The 16,116-nt window shown below is 44.0% G+C and overlaps 4 non-coding genes across 4 annotated transcripts; all 4 read left to right on the top strand.

Moving 5' to 3' along the window:
- The first annotated feature begins 5,328 nt into the window (after nucleotides 1-5,328).
- Nucleotides 5,329-5,435, top strand: LOC138565224 (U6 spliceosomal RNA). Its single transcript, XR_011301123.1, has one exon. It is a non-coding gene; the product is annotated as a U6 spliceosomal RNA (small nuclear RNA).
- A 2,405-nt stretch (nucleotides 5,436-7,840) lies between these two features.
- Nucleotides 7,841-7,947, top strand: LOC138565223 (U6 spliceosomal RNA). Its single transcript, XR_011301122.1, has one exon. It is a non-coding gene; the product is annotated as a U6 spliceosomal RNA (small nuclear RNA).
- Nucleotides 7,948-10,342: 2,395 nt separating this feature from the next.
- Nucleotides 10,343-10,449, top strand: LOC138565222 (U6 spliceosomal RNA). The gene has a single exon (XR_011301121.1). It is a non-coding gene; the product is annotated as a U6 spliceosomal RNA (small nuclear RNA).
- A 5,328-nt stretch (nucleotides 10,450-15,777) lies between these two features.
- On the top strand, nucleotides 15,778-15,884 carry LOC138565221 (U6 spliceosomal RNA). The gene has a single exon (XR_011301120.1). It is a non-coding gene; the product is annotated as a U6 spliceosomal RNA (small nuclear RNA).
- Nucleotides 15,885-16,116: the final 232 nt, after the last annotated feature.

The following is a 16,116-nucleotide window of genomic DNA, read 5'->3' as shown; positions in this document are numbered from 1 at the left end:
GGAACATGACTGGACAGAAACTTTCTTAATTTGCAAGTGTTGATTTTTTAATAGATCATACAATTTCAATCTTCAATAAAGAAAGTTCATTCATATTACACGACAACACAATGCATTTTGCGCCAAATTCAACACTAATGCCTCAGGAGCCTTTTACTTGTGAGTCCTCTTGACTGAATGAACAGCCCCGTCCCCTTCAATTTCTTGACTTGTACTTTTACAAGTGGCACGCTTCTTTTGTTTTTTTTTATCCCATTCTACCAAACTCAGTATTATCACTTTCCCCCTTGTTGTGCACTCCAGCGTAAACTGCTTTAAGGTGCTATTTGCAAATATCGCTCTGAACTACAGCTTTACTTGCTTCTGGGCCTTAATCTTTAAATGGGGCTGAGCAGAGTACTCCGGGTTTGGCTGCTTTTAGTTGGTTGATTTCTTTTTTGATTTCTGTAACTTTCAAACAGTCCCATTGTGAAATACCATTGCCACAATGTGCTGCAGTGCATGAAAACTTAAAATTAATGGTAGGGAGAGGGAGAGGGGCTGGGGGGAAGAGAGAGTGCGGGAGGGTGGGAGGGAGCGAGGGAAGGAGACAGGGAGGAGAGAGAGAGAAAACAAAGAAAATATGGTATTTGGGGGCTATGTATTTGCATGGAAAAGATTTTAGCCTTTTAATCAAGTGGAAAGGGGCTCTGTGGTTGGTATCTCAGCCTGTTGATGCTTTGTTGAGTTGCTTGGAACATGCAAGGAAGGAGACCTGAAGCACTCCCGACCAGGTTGCATGTCTCCAAGTTACTGAAATCCAACAGACCTCCTCCCTGTGCCACAAACTTCTGGGCACTGAGCTCTGCAGTTGTTCCCCACAGGTCGCCAAGTGTCCCAGATTTACTTTCTCAGAGTTGCTAGTTACTGCTACCCCACCTCGACCACTATATTTTCCCCAGATACTTGCTACTGTGGAGTAAGCAGGGCTAAGAGAGAGGGGGTGTGCCTATGCAAATCATCTGCCAGTATGCTTCCTGGGAGGTCATTCCATCTCACCATCTGACACCTGGGCAGCGGCAGGTAATTTGGAGAACAGACATATTCGGACAGGCCACAGAGCAAAAGCTGGGCCGTTGATTGAGGATCCCTTTAGCCATGTCTCCCTAAGTTACTGAGGTCCAGAAAAATTCCACCCTCAGCTCTTATAGAGAGGTCCTTGGCCGATCGTGGCCGATCAGGGTCGGGGGTGGGGGGACTGCACACTGCCTCACCTTTTCACTGCTTTCTACAGCGGTAATGCTTTTGCAGAAGGGGCCTGTACAAGTGATTTTGTCTGCGCTGTGGGAAAGTGACATTTATCCACTGACATTAACCAAATTACTTGCGCTGTTCAACGCACATACATGCATAGAAATCATGTTATGTTTTTTGGGGAAGGTCTAGAGGGTCCTGCTGATGATTTATTAAGCTGTCTGCTACTCTTGCTTTTACATAGTCTTCCCTGCCCAGGCATGTTTAAGGCATACTGCATGTCCCTCCATTACAATGAAAACTCTGTTGAAAGCACAGAGGTACATAGGAATGGATCTGTTAAGAACTGAAACAAAAAGCCTGGAAAAATGTCGAAACGCGTAGGATTTGGACTTACAATTAACTGACTCACATTCAGATGTGCTATCCCTTGCCCCCCTGACCCCCTTTCCTTTTGTGTAATCCTTTTGTTCTCAGTAGGGTTTTCCAAAGTGGCTTTCAAATAAAAGATCATAGACCTGCATTTTGTGGCACACATGCCTCATATCCCGTTGCTCTTGATAAACTCACATCATCTCCCACCAATACAAGCTGTAAAAGATTTTCAGGGCTTAGCCAAGCAAACTAGACGCGGGTCGAAGGTTGAGCAATCCTTTAATCAGCAGCAAAGTTAACATTGAAATAAGCCTCAGAATCTCTTAAAGGATGGTCCAACATCTGTTGCTGGCAGTGCGCAATGGGGCAGCCTGGGTCCTGACACCTTAAGCCATCTCCTATTCTTGCCTTGTCCTTGATCCAGCCATGGGCCCACATGCACTCAGAGGTACAGAGTGTTTCTCATGTCTCTGGGTCTGCTGTGATGCTCTCACTCTTGCATCACCCAGCCATCGTGATGGGGAGAGGGGTGTCGATTTGCAAGCACCGTTGAGCATGAATCTTTTTATCTTTAAATATAATTGGCATTAAACCAAACCCTTTAGGACCAGATCAATAAAGCAGCAAAGAATGCTGATGTATTGCTGTTTGCCGCTTAATTCCATACCATCCGACATCTAAATGGTGTTTGGTCAAACGTTTGCCATATCAAATGTCCTTATGTTAAAGAGCAGAAAGTCCAGAGGTCCTAATCAATGGTTTGGTTGGCTCTCCCTTTGCGCTTGCCTTAAGGCGTCAGCCCGATTGCGCCCTGCAAGCAACCAGTGTTGGCCCATCCTTTAAGAGATTCTGAAGCTGATTTCAATGTTATTTTTGCTGCTGATTTAAGGATTGCTCAACCTTCGGCCCACGTCTAATTTCCTTGGCTATGCCCTTGACATCTTTTACAGCTTGTATTGGTGGGAGATGATGTGAGTTTATCAAGAGCAACGGGATATGAGGCATGTGGGCCATAAAAAACATGTCTAGGATCTTTTTTTATAAGAAAGTCTCTTTAAGTAGGGAACTTTGGACAACACTGCTGAGAGCAAAAGGATTACACAAAAGGTAAGCGGGTCAGTGGGTCAAGGGATAGCACATCTGACTGTGAGTCCGTTTATTGTAAGTCCAAATCCTACCTGTTTCAACATTTTTCCAGGCTTTTGGTTTCATTTCTTAACAGATCCATTCCTATGTACCTCAGCAAAACATGTACTAATATTGGAATGAAAATGGGAAAATAGAATTGGCCCCTGCTTCAAAGGATGACACGCACATTCGTAAAGCATTCACTATTTTTGGCACACGACAGGACAGAAACTTTCTTAATCTGCAAGTATTTATTTTTTAATACATCTTTTTTTAATGAAGATTGAAATTGTATTTTCATACATAATACACGACAACACAATACATTTTGGGCCAAATTCAACACTAATGCCTCGGGAGACTTTTACTTGTGAGTCCTATTGACTGAATGAACAGCCCCATCTCCTTCAATTTCTTGACTTGTACTTTTAGAAGTGGCACGCTGCTTTTGTTTTTTATCCCATTCTACCAAACTCAGTATTATCACTTTTCCTCTTGTTGTGCACTCCAGCGTCAACTGCTTTAAGGAGCTATTTGCAAACATCGCTCTGAACTACAGCTTTACTTGCTTCTAGGCCTTAATCTTTAATTGTGGCTTAGCAGTGTACTCCGGATTTGGCTGCTTTTAGTTGGTTAATTCTTTTTTTATTTCTGTAACTTTCAAACAGTCCCATTGTGAAATACCATTGTCACAATGTGCTGCAGTGCAGGAAAACTTAAAATGAATGGTAGGGAGGGGGGGGTTATGGGGGAGGGAGGGAGGAGAGAGAGACAGAGAGAGAGAAAACAAAGAAAATATGGTTTTCGGTGGCTATGTGTTTGCATGGAAAAGATTTTAGGCTTTTAATCATGTGGAAAGGGGCTCTGTGGCTGGCATGGCAGCCTGTTGATGCTTTGTTGAGTTGCTTGGAACATGCAAGGAAGGAGACCTGAAGCACTCCCGACCAGGTCGCATGTCTCCAAGTTACTGAAATCCCACAGACCTTCTCCCCGTGCCACAAAGTTCTGGGAGATGAGCTCTGCAGTTGTTCCCCACAAGTCGCCAAGCTCCCCAGATTTACTTTCTCAGAGTTGCTAGTTACTGCTACCCTACCTCGACCACTATATTTTGCCCAGATACTTGCTACTGTGGAGTAAGCAGGGGTAAGAAAGAGAGCGAGGGGGTTTGCCTATGCAAATCATCTGCCAGGATCCTACCTGGGAGGTCATTCCATCTCACCAGCTGACACCTGGGCAGCGGCAGGTAATTTGGAGAACAGATATATACGGACAGGCCACAAAGCAAAGGCTGAGCTGTTGATTGAGGATCCCTTTTGCCATGTCTCCCTAAGTTACAGAGGTCCAGAAAATTCCACCCTCAGCTCTCATAGAGAGGTCCTTGGCCGATCGTGGCCGATCAGAGGAGGGAAGTGTCGGAGGTGACTGCACACTGCCTCACCTTCACTGCTTTCTACAGTGGTAATGCTTTTGCAGAAGGGGCCTGTACAAGTGATTTTGTTCTGCGCTGTGGGAAAGTGACATTTATCCACTGACATTAACCAAACTACTTGCGCTGTTCAACGCACATGCATGCAGAGAAATAATGTTATGTTTTTTGGGGAAGGTCTAGAGGGTCCTGCTGATGATTCTTTTAAGCTGTCTGCTACTCTTGCTTTTACATAGAGTCTTCCCTGCCCAGGAATGTTTAAGGTATACTGTATGTCCCTCCCTTACAATGAAAACTCTGTGGAAAGCACAGAGGTACATAGGAATGGATCTGTTAAGAAATGAGACAAAAAGCCTGGAAAATGTAGAAACAGGTAGTATTTGGACTTAGCACATTTGACTGTGAGTTAGTTTATTGTATCAGTTGACCCACTGACCCCCTTACCTTTTGTGTAATACTTTTGCTCTCAGTGGGGTTGCCCAAAGTTCCCTTCTTAAAGCGGCTTTCTTATAAAAAAATCCTAGACCTGCTTTTTGTGGCACACATGCCTCATATCCCGTTGCAGTTGATAAAGTCACATCATCTCCCACCAGTACAAGCTGTAAAAGATTTCCAGGGCTTATCCAAGCAAACTAGACGTGGGTCGAAGGTTGAGCAATCCTTAAATCAGCAGCAAAGTTAAAATTGAAATCAGCCTCAGAATCCTTTATAGGATGGTCCAACATCTGTTGCTTACAGGGCTCAATCGGACAGCCTCTGGTGCTGACTCCTTAAGCCACCTCCTGTTTTTGCCTTGTCCTTGATACAGCCATGGGCCCACATACACTCAGAGGTACCGAGTTTTTCTCATGTCTATTGGGTCTATTGTGATGCTCTCAGGCTTGTATGACCCAGCCATTGTGATGGGGAGGGGGTTTTCATTTTGCAAGCACCCTGGACCATTAATCTTTATATCTTTAAATATAATTGGCATTAAACTAAAACCCTTTAGGGCCAGATCAATACAGCAGCAAAGAATGCTTATTCGTTGTTGTTTGCCTCTTCATTTCATACCACCCGATATCTAAATGGTGTTTGGACTTTCTGCCCTCTGAAATAAGGACATTTGGTATGGCAAACCTTTGACCAGAGGTCCTAATCAATGGTTTGATTGACTCTCCCTTTGCGCTTGCTTCTGCAACACATGTACTAATATTGGAATGATAATGGGAAATTTAAATCGGCCCCTGCTCTAAAGGATGACACGCACATTCGTAAAGCATTCACTATTTTTGGAACATGACTGGACAGAAACTTTCTTAATTTGCAAGTGTTGATTTTTTAATAGATCTTTCTTTATTGAAGATTGAAATTGTATGTTCATTCATATTACACGACAACACAATGCATTTTGCGCCAAATTCAACACTAATGCCTCAGGAGCCTTTTACTTGTGAGTCCTCTTGACTGAATGAACAGCCCCGTCCCCTTCAATTTCTTGACTTGTACTTTTACAAGTGGCACGCTTCTTTTGTTTTTTTTTATCCCATTCTACCAAACTCAGTATTATCACTTTCCCCCTTGTTGTGCACTCCAGCGTAAACTGCTTTAAGGTGCTATTTGCAAATATCGCTCTGAACTACAGCTTTACTTGCTTCTGGGCCTTAATCTTTAAATGGGGCTGAGCAGAGTACTCCGGGTTTGGCTGCTTTTAGTTGGTTGATTTCTTTTTTGATTTCTGTAACTTTCAAACAGTCCCATTGTGAAATACCATTGCCACAATGTGCTGCAGTGCATGAAAACCTAAAATTAATGGTAGGGAGAGGGAGAGGGGCTGGGGGGAAGAGAGAGTGCGGGAGGGTGGGAGGGAGCGAGGGAAGGAGACAGGGAGGAGAGAGAGAGAAAACAAAGAAAATATGGTATTTGGGGGCTATGTATTTGCATGGAAAAGATTTTAGCCTTTTAATCAAGTGGAAAGGGGCTCTGTGGTTGGTATCTCAGCCTGTTGATGCTTTGTTGAGTTGCTTGGAACATGCAAGGAAGGAGACCTGAAGCACTCCCGACCAGGTTGCATGTCTCCAAGTTACTGAAATCCAACAGACCTCCTCCCTGTGCCACAAACTTCTGGGCACTGAGCTCTGCAGTTGTTCCCCACAGGTCGCCAAGTGTCCCAGATTTACTTTCTCAGAGTTGCTAGTTACTGCTACCCCACCTCGACCACTATATTTTCCCCAGATACTTGCTACTGTGGAGTAAGCAGGGCTAAGAGAGAGGGGGTGTGCCTATGCAAATCATCTGCCAGTATGCTTCCTGGGAGGTCATTCCATCTCACCATCTGACACCTGGGCAGCGGCAGGTAATTTGGAGAACAGACATATTCGGACAGGCCACAGAGCAAAAGCTGGGCCGTTGATTGAGGATCCCTTTAGCCATGTCTCCCTAAGTTACTGAGGTCCAGAAAAATTCCACCCTCAGCTCTTATAGAGAGGTCCTTGGCCGATCGTGGCCGATCAGGGTCGGGGGTGGGGGGACTGCACACTGCCTCACCTTTTCACTGCTTTCTACAGCGGTAATGCTTTTGCAGAAGGGGCCTGTACAAGTGATTTTGTCTGCGCTGTGGGAAAGTGACATTTATCCACTGACATTAACCAAATTACTTGCGCTGTTCAACGCACATACATGCATAGAAATCATGTTATGTTTTTTGGGGAAGGTCTAGAGGGTCCTGCTGATGATTTATTAAGCTGTCTGCTACTCTTGCTTTTACATAGTCTTCCCTGCCCAGGCATGTTTAAGGCATACTGCATGTCCCTCCATTACAATGAAAACTCTGTTGAAAGCACAGAGGTACATAGGAATGGATCTGTTAAGAAATGAGACAAAAAGCCTGGAAAATGTAGAAACAGGTAGTATTTGGACTTAGCACATTTGACTGTGAGTTAGTTTATTGTATCAGTTGACCCACTGACCCCCTTACCTTTTGTGTAATACTTTTGCTCTCAGTGGGGTTGCCCAAAGTTCCCTTCTTAAAGCGGCTTTCTTATAAAAAAATCCTAGACCTGCTTTTTGTGGCACACATGCCTCATATCCCGTTGCAGTTGATAAAGTCACATCATCTCCCACCAGTACAAGCTGTAAAAGATTTCCAGGGCTTATCCAAGCAAACTAGACGTGGGTCGAAGGTTGAGCAATCCTTAAATCAGCAGCAAAGTTAAAATTGAAATCAGCCTCAGAATCCTTTATAGGATGGTCCAACATCTGTTGCTTACAGGGCTCAATCGGACAGCCTCTGGTGCTGACTCCTTAAGCCACCTCCTGTTTTTGCCTTGTCCTTGATACAGCCATGGGCCCACATACACTCAGAGGTACCGAGTTTTTCTCATGTCTATTGGGTCTATTGTGATGCTCTCAGGCTTGTATGACCCAGCCATTGTGATGGGGAGGGGGTTTTCATTTTGCAAGCACCCTGGACCATTAATCTTTATATCTTTAAATATAATTGGCATTAAACTAAAACCCTTTAGGGCCAGATCAATACAGCAGCAAAGAATGCTTATTCGTTGTTGTTTGCCTCTTCATTTCATACCACCCGATATCTAAATGGTGTTTGGACTTTCTGCCCTCTGAAATAAGGACATTTGGTATGGCAAACCTTTGACCAGAGGTCCTAATCAATGGTTTGATTGACTCTCCCTTTGCGCTTGCTTCTGCAACACATGTACTAATATTGGAATGATAATGGGAAATTTAAATCGGCCCCTGCTCTAAAGGATGACACGCACATTCGTAAAGCATTCACTATTTTTGGAACATGACTGGACAGAAACTTTCTTAATTTGCAAGTGTTGATTTTTTAATAGATCTTTCTTTATTGAAGATTGAAATTGTATGTTCATTCATATTACACGACAACACAATGCATTTTGCGCCAAATTCAACACTAATGCCTCAGGAGCCTTTTACTTGTGAGTCCTCTTGACTGAATGAACAGCCCCGTCCCCTTCAATTTCTTGACTTGTACTTTTACAAGTGGCACGCTTCTTTTGTTTTTTTTTATCCCATTCTACCAAACTCAGTATTATCACTTTCCCCCTTGTTGTGCACTCCAGCGTAAACTGCTTTAAGGTGCTATTTGCAAATATCGCTCTGAACTACAGCTTTACTTGCTTCTGGGCCTTAATCTTTAAATGGGGCTGAGCAGAGTACTCCGGGTTTGGCTGCTTTTAGTTGGTTGATTTCTTTTTTGATTTCTGTAACTTTCAAACAGTCCCATTGTGAAATACCATTGCCACAATGTGCTGCAGTGCATGAAAACTTAAAATTAATGGTAGGGAGAGGGAGAGGGGCTGGGGGGAAGAGAGAGTGCGGGAGGGTGGGAGGGAGCGAGGGAAGGAGACAGGGAGGAGAGAGAGAGAAAACAAAGAAAATATGGTATTTGGGGGCTATGTATTTGCATGGAAAAGATTTTAGCCTTTTAATCAAGTGGAAAGGGGCTCTGTGGTTGGTATCTCAGCCTGTTGATGCTTTGTTGAGTTGCTTGGAACATGCAAGGAAGGAGACCTGAAGCACTCCCGACCAGGTTGCATGTCTCCAAGTTACTGAAATCCAACAGACCTCCTCCCTGTGCCACAAACTTCTGGGCACTGAGCTCTGCAGTTGTTCCCCACAGGTCGCCAAGTGTCCCAGATTTACTTTCTCAGAGTTGCTAGTTACTGCTACCCCACCTCGACCACTATATTTTCCCCAGATACTTGCTACTGTGGAGTAAGCAGGGCTAAGAGAGAGGGGGTGTGCCTATGCAAATCATCTGCCAGTATGCTTCCTGGGAGGTCATTCCATCTCACCATCTGACACCTGGGCAGCGGCAGGTAATTTGGAGAACAGACATATTCGGACAGGCCACAGAGCAAAAGCTGGGCCGTTGATTGAGGATCCCTTTAGCCATGTCTCCCTAAGTTACTGAGGTCCAGAAAAATTCCACCCTCAGCTCTTATAGAGAGGTCCTTGGCCGATCAGGGTCGGGGGTGGGGGGACTGCACACTGCCTCACCTTTTCACTGCTTTCTACAGCGGTAATGCTTTTGCAGAAGGGGCCTGTACAAGTGATTTTGTCTGCGCTGTGGGAAAGTGACATTTATCCACTGACATTAACCAAATTACTTGCGCTGTTCAACGCACATACATGCATAGAAATCATGTTATGTTTTTTGGGGAAGGTCTAGAGGGTCCTGCTGATGATTTATTAAGCTGTCTGCTACTCTTGCTTTTACATAGTCTTCCCTGCCCAGGCATGTTTAAGGCATACTGCATGTCCCTCCATTACAATGAAAACTCTGTTGAAAGCACAGAGGTACATAGGAATGGATCTGTTAAGAAATGAGACAAAAAGCCTGGAAAATGTAGAAACAGGTAGTATTTGGACTTAGCACATTTGACTGTGAGTTAGTTTATTGTATCAGTTGACCCACTGACCCCCTTACCTTTTGTGTAATACTTTTGCTCTCAGTGGGGTTGCCCAAAGTTCCCTTCTTAAAGCGGCTTTCTTATAAAAAAATCCTAGACCTGCTTTTTGTGGCACACATGCCTCATATCCCGTTGCAGTTGATAAAGTCACATCATCTCCCACCAGTACAAGCTGTAAAAGATTTCCAGGGCTTATCCAAGCAAACTAGACGTGGGTCGAAGGTTGAGCAATCCTTAAATCAGCAGCAAAGTTAAAATTGAAATCAGCCTCAGAATCCTTTATAGGATGGTCCAACATCTGTTGCTTACAGGGCTCAATCGGACAGCCTCTGGTGCTGACTCCTTAAGCCACCTCCTGTTTTTGCCTTGTCCTTGATACAGCCATGGGCCCACATACACTCAGAGGTACCGAGTTTTTCTCATGTCTATTGGGTCTATTGTGATGCTCTCAGGCTTGTATGACCCAGCCATTGTGATGGGGAGGGGGTTTTCATTTTGCAAGCACCCTGGACCATTAATCTTTATATCTTTAAATATAATTGGCATTAAACTAAAACCCTTTAGGGCCAGATCAATACAGCAGCAAAGAATGCTTATTCGTTGTTGTTTGCCTCTTCATTTCATACCACCCGATATCTAAATGGTGTTTGGACTTTCTGCCCTCTGAAATAAGGACATTTGGTATGGCAAACCTTTGACCAGAGGTCCTAATCAATGGTTTGATTGACTCTCCCTTTGCGCTTGCTTCTGCAACACATGTACTAATATTGGAATGATAATGGGAAATTTAAATCGGCCCCTGCTCTAAAGGATGACACGCACATTCGTAAAGCATTCACTATTTTTGGAACATGACTGGACAGAAACTTTCTTAATTTGCAAGTGTTGATTTTTTAATAGATCTTTCTTTATTGAAGATTGAAATTGTATGTTCATTCATATTACACGACAACACAATGCATTTTGCGCCAAATTCAACACTAATGCCTCAGGAGCCTTTTACTTGTGAGTCCTCTTGACTGAATGAACAGCCCCGTCCCCTTCAATTTCTTGACTTGTACTTTTACAAGTGGCACGCTTCTTTTGTTTTTTTTTATCCCATTCTACCAAACTCAGTATTATCACTTTCCCCCTTGTTGTGCACTCCAGCGTAAACTGCTTTAAGGTGCTATTTGCAAATATCGCTCTGAACTACAGCTTTACTTGCTTCTGGGCCTTAATCTTTAAATGGGGCTGAGCAGAGTACTCCGGGTTTGGCTGCTTTTAGTTGGTTGATTTCTTTTTTGATTTCTGTAACTTTCAAACAGTCCCATTGTGAAATACCATTGCCACAATGTGCTGCAGTGCATGAAAACTTAAAATTAATGGTAGGGAGAGGGAGAGGGGCTGGGGGGAAGAGAGAGTGCGGGAGGGTGGGAGGGAGCGAGGGAAGGAGACAGGGAGGAGAGAGAGAGAAAACAAAGAAAATATGGTATTTGGGGGCTATGTATTTGCATGGAAAAGATTTTAGCCTTTTAATCAAGTGGAAAGGGGCTCTGTGGTTGGTATCTCAGCCTGTTGATGCTTTGTTGAGTTGCTTGGAACATGCAAGGAAGGAGACCTGAAGCACTCCCGACCAGGTTGCATGTCTCCAAGTTACTGAAATCCAACAGACCTCCTCCCTGTGCCACAAACTTCTGGGCACTGAGCTCTGCAGTTGTTCCCCACAGGTCGCCAAGTGTCCCAGATTTACTTTCTCAGAGTTGCTAGTTACTGCTACCCCACCTCGACCACTATATTTTCCCCAGATACTTGCTACTGTGGAGTAAGCAGGGCTAAGAGAGAGGGGGTGTGCCTATGCAAATCATCTGCCAGTATGCTTCCTGGGAGGTCATTCCATCTCACCATCTGACACCTGGGCAGCGGCAGGTAATTTGGAGAACAGACATATTCGGACAGGCCACAGAGCAAAAGCTGGGCCGTTGATTGAGGATCCCTTTAGCCATGTCTCCCTAAGTTACTGAGGTCCAGAAAAATTCCACCCTCAGCTCTTATAGAGAGGTCCTTGGCCGATCGTGGCCGATCAGGGTCGGGGGTGGGGGGACTGCACACTGCCTCACCTTTTCACTGCTTTCTACAGCGGTAATGCTTTTGCAGAAGGGGCCTGTACAAGTGATTTTGTCTGCGCTGTGGGAAAGTGACATTTATCCACTGACATTAACCAAATTACTTGCGCTGTTCAACGCACATACATGCATAGAAATCATGTTATGTTTTTTGGGGAAGGTCTAGAGGGTCCTGCTGATGATTTATTAAGCTGTCTGCTACTCTTGCTTTTACATAGTCTTCCCTACCCAGGCATGTTTAAGGCATACTGCATGTCCCTCCATTACAATGAAAACTCTGTTGAAAGCACAGAGGTACATAGGAATGGATCTGTTAAGAACTGAAACAAAAAGCCTGGAAAAATGTCGAAACGCGTAGGATTTGGACTTACAATTAACTGACTCACATTCAGATGTGCTATCCCTTGCCCCCCTGACCCCCTTTCCTTTTGTGTAATCCTTTTGTTCTCAGTAGGGTTTTCCAAAGTGGCTTTCAAATAAAAGATCATAGACCTGCATTTTGTGGCACACATGCCTCATATCCCGTTGCTCTTGATAAACTCACATCATCTCCCACCAATACAAGCTGTAAAAGATTTTCAGGGCTTAGCCAAGCAAACTAGACGCGGGTCGAAGGTTGAGCAATCCTTTAATCAGCAGCAAAGTTAACATTGAAATAAGCCTCAGAATCTCTTAAAGGATGGTCCAACATCTGTTGCTGGCAGTGCGCAATGGGGCAGCCTGGGTCCTGACACCTTAAGCCATCTCCTATTCTTGCCTTGTCCTTGATCCAGCCATGGGCCCACATGCACTCAGAGGTACAGAGTGTTTCTCATGTCTCTGGGTCTGCTGTGATGCTCTCACTCTTGCATCACCCAGCCATCGTGATGGGGAGAGGGGTGTCGATTTGCAAGCACCGTTGAGCATGAATCTTTTTATCTTTAAATATAATTGGCATTAAACCAAACCCTTTAGGACCAGATCAATAAAGCAGCAAAGAATGCTGATGTATTGCTGTTTGCCGCTTAATTCCATACCATCCGACATCTAAATGGTGTTTGGTCAAACGTTTGCCATATCAAATGTCCTTATGTTAAAGAGCAGAAAGTCCAGAGGTCCTAATCAATGGTTTGGTTGGCTCTCCCTTTGCGCTTGCCTTAAGGCGTCAGCCCGATTGCGCCCTGCAAGCAACCAGTGTTGGCCCATCCTTTAAGAGATTCTGAAGCTGATTTCAATGTTATTTTTGCTGCTGATTTAAGGATTGCTCAACCTTCGGCCCACGTCTAATTTCCTTGGCTATGCCCTTGACATCTTTTACAGCTTGTATTGGTGGGAGATGATGTGAGTTTATCAAGAGCAACGGGATATGAGGCATGTGGGCCATAAAAAACATGTCTAGGATCTTTTTTTATAAGAAAGTCTCTTTAAGTAGGGAACTTTGGACAACACTGCTGAGAGCAAAAGGATTACACAAAAGGTAAGCGGGTCAGTGGGTCAAGGGATAGCACATCTGACTGTGAGTCCGTTTATTGTAAGTCCAAATCCTACCTGTTTCAACATTTTTCCAGGCTTTTGGTTTCATTTCTTAACAGATCCATTCCTATGTACCTCAGCAAAACATGTACTAATATTGGAATGAAAATGGGAAAATAGAATTGGCCCCTGCTTCAAAGGATGACACGCACATTCGTAAAGCATTCACTATTTTTGGCACACGACAGGACAGAAACTTTCTTAATCTGCAAGTATTTATTTTTTAATACATCTTTTTTTAATGAAGATTGAAATTGTATTTTCATACATAATACACGACAACACAATACATTTTGGGCCAAATTCAACACTAATGCCTCGGGAGACTTTTACTTGTGAGTCCTATTGACTGAATGAACAGCCCCATCTCCTTCAATTTCTTGACTTGTACTTTTAGAAGTGGCACGCTGCTTTTGTTTTTTATCCCATTCTACCAAACTCAGTATTATCACTTTTCCTCTTGTTGTGCACTCCAGCGTCAACTGCTTTAAGGAGCTATTTGCAAACATCGCTCTGAACTACAGCTTTACTTGCTTCTAGGCCTTAATCTTTAATTGTGGCTTAGCAGTGTACTCCGGATTTGGCTGCTTTTAGTTGGTTAATTCTTTTTTTATTTCTGTAACTTTCAAACAGTCCCATTGTGAAATACCATTGTCACAATGTGCTGCAGTGCAGGAAAACTTAAAATGAATGGTAGGGAGGGGGGGGTTATGGGGGAGGGAGGGAGGAGAGAGAGACAGAGAGAGAGAAAACAAAGAAAATATGGTTTTCGGTGGCTATGTGTTTGCATGGAAAAGATTTTAGGCTTTTAATCATGTGGAAAGGGGCTCTGTGGCTGGCATGGCAGCCTGTTGATGCTTTGTTGAGTTGCTTGGAACATGCAAGGAAGGAGACCTGAAGCACTCCCGACCAGGTCGCATGTCTCCAAGTTACTGAAATCCCACAGACCTTCTCCCCGTGCCACAAAGTTCTGGGAGATGAGCTCTGCAGTTGTTCCCCACAAGTCGCCAAGCTCCCCAGATTTACTTTCTCAGAGTTGCTAGTTACTGCTACCCTACCTCGACCACTATATTTTGCCCAGATACTTGCTACTGTGGAGTAAGCAGGGGTAAGAAAGAGAGCGAGGGGGTTTGCCTATGCAAATCATCTGCCAGGATCCTACCTGGGAGGTCATTCCATCCCACCAGCTGACACCTGGGCAGCGGCAGGTAATTTGGAGAACAGATATATACGGACAGGCCACAAAGCAAAGGCTGAGCTGTTGATTGAGGATCCCTTTTGCCATGTCTCCCTAAGTTACAGAGGTCCAGAAAATTCCACCCTCAGCTCTCATAGAGAGGTCCTTGGCCGATCGTGGCCGATCAGAGGAGGGAAGTGTCGGAGGTGACTGCACACTGCCTCACCTTCACTGCTTTCTACAGTGGTAATGCTTTTGCAGAAGGGGCCTGTACAAGTGATTTTGTTCTGCGCTGTGGGAAAGTGACATTTATCCACTGACATTAACCAAACTACTTGCGCTGTTCAACGCACATGCATGCAGAGAAATAATGTTATGTTTTTTGGGGAAGGTCTAGAGGGTCCTGCTGATGATTCTTTTAAGCTGTCTGCTACTCTTGCTTTTACATAGAGTCTTCCCTGCCCAGGAATGTTTAAGGTATACTGTATGTCCCTCCCTTACAATGAAAACTCTGTGGAAAGCACAGAGGTACATAGGAATGGATCTGTTAAGAAATGAGACAAAAAGCCTGGAAAATGTAGAAACAGGTAGTATTTGGACTTAGCACATTTGACTGTGAGTTAGTTTATTGTATCAGTTGACCCACTGACCCCCTTACCTTTTGTGTAATACTTTTGCTCTCAGTGGGGTTGCCCAAAGTTCCCTTCTTAAAGCGGCTTTCTTATAAAAAAATCCTAGACCTGCTTTTTGTGGCACACATGCCTCATATCCCGTTGCAGTTGATAAAGTCACATCATCTCCCACCAGTACAAGCTGTAAAAGATTTCCAGGGCTTATCCAAGCAAACTAGACGTGGGTCGAAGGTTGAGCAATCCTTAAATCAGCAGCAAAGTTAAAATTGAAATCAGCCTCAGAATCCTTTATAGGATGGTCCAACATCTGTTGCTTACAGGGCTCAATCGGACAGCCTCTGGTGCTGACTCCTTAAGCCACCTCCTGTTTTTGCCTTGTCCTTGATACAGCCATGGGCCCACATACACTCAGAGGTACCGAGTTTTTCTCATGTCTATTGGGTCTATTGTGATGCTCTCAGGCTTGTATGACCCAGCCATTGTGATGGGGAGGGGGTTTTCATTTTGCAAGCACCCTGGACCATTAATCTTTATATCTTTAAATATAATTGGCATTAAACTAAAACCCTTTAGGGCCAGATCAATACAGCAGCAAAGAATGCTTATTCGTTGTTGTTTGCCTCTTCATTTCATACCACCCGATATCTAAATGGTGTTTGGACTTTCTGCCCTCTGAAATAAGGACATTTGGTATGGCAAACCTTTGACCAGAGGTCCTAATCAATGGTTTGATTGACTCTCCCTTTGCGCTTGCTTCTGCAACACATGTACTAATATTGGAATGATAATGGGAAATTTAAATCGGCCCCTGCTCTAAAGGATGACACGCACATTCGTAAAGCATTCACTATTTTTGGCACATGACTGGACAGAAACTTTCTTAATTTGCAAGTGTTGATTTTTTAATAGATCTTTCTTTATTGAAGATTGAAATTGTATGTTCATTCATATTACACGACAACACAATGCATTTTGCGCCAAATTCAACACTAATGCCTCAGGAGCCTTTTACTTGTGAGTCCTCTTGACTGAATGAACAGCCCCGTCCCCTTCAATTTCTTGTCTATCGGCATCCTCTACATAGGGG

This window comes from Ambystoma mexicanum, chromosome 1q, assembly GCF_040938575.1.
Source record: "Ambystoma mexicanum isolate Mex_15411 chromosome 1q, UKY_AmexF1_1, whole genome shotgun sequence".
NCBI classification, from domain to species: Eukaryota; Metazoa; Chordata; class Amphibia; order Caudata; family Ambystomatidae; genus Ambystoma; species Ambystoma mexicanum.
The sequence above is the reverse complement of the archived record's forward strand: the minus strand, read 5'-3'. Positions and strand labels throughout refer to the sequence as shown.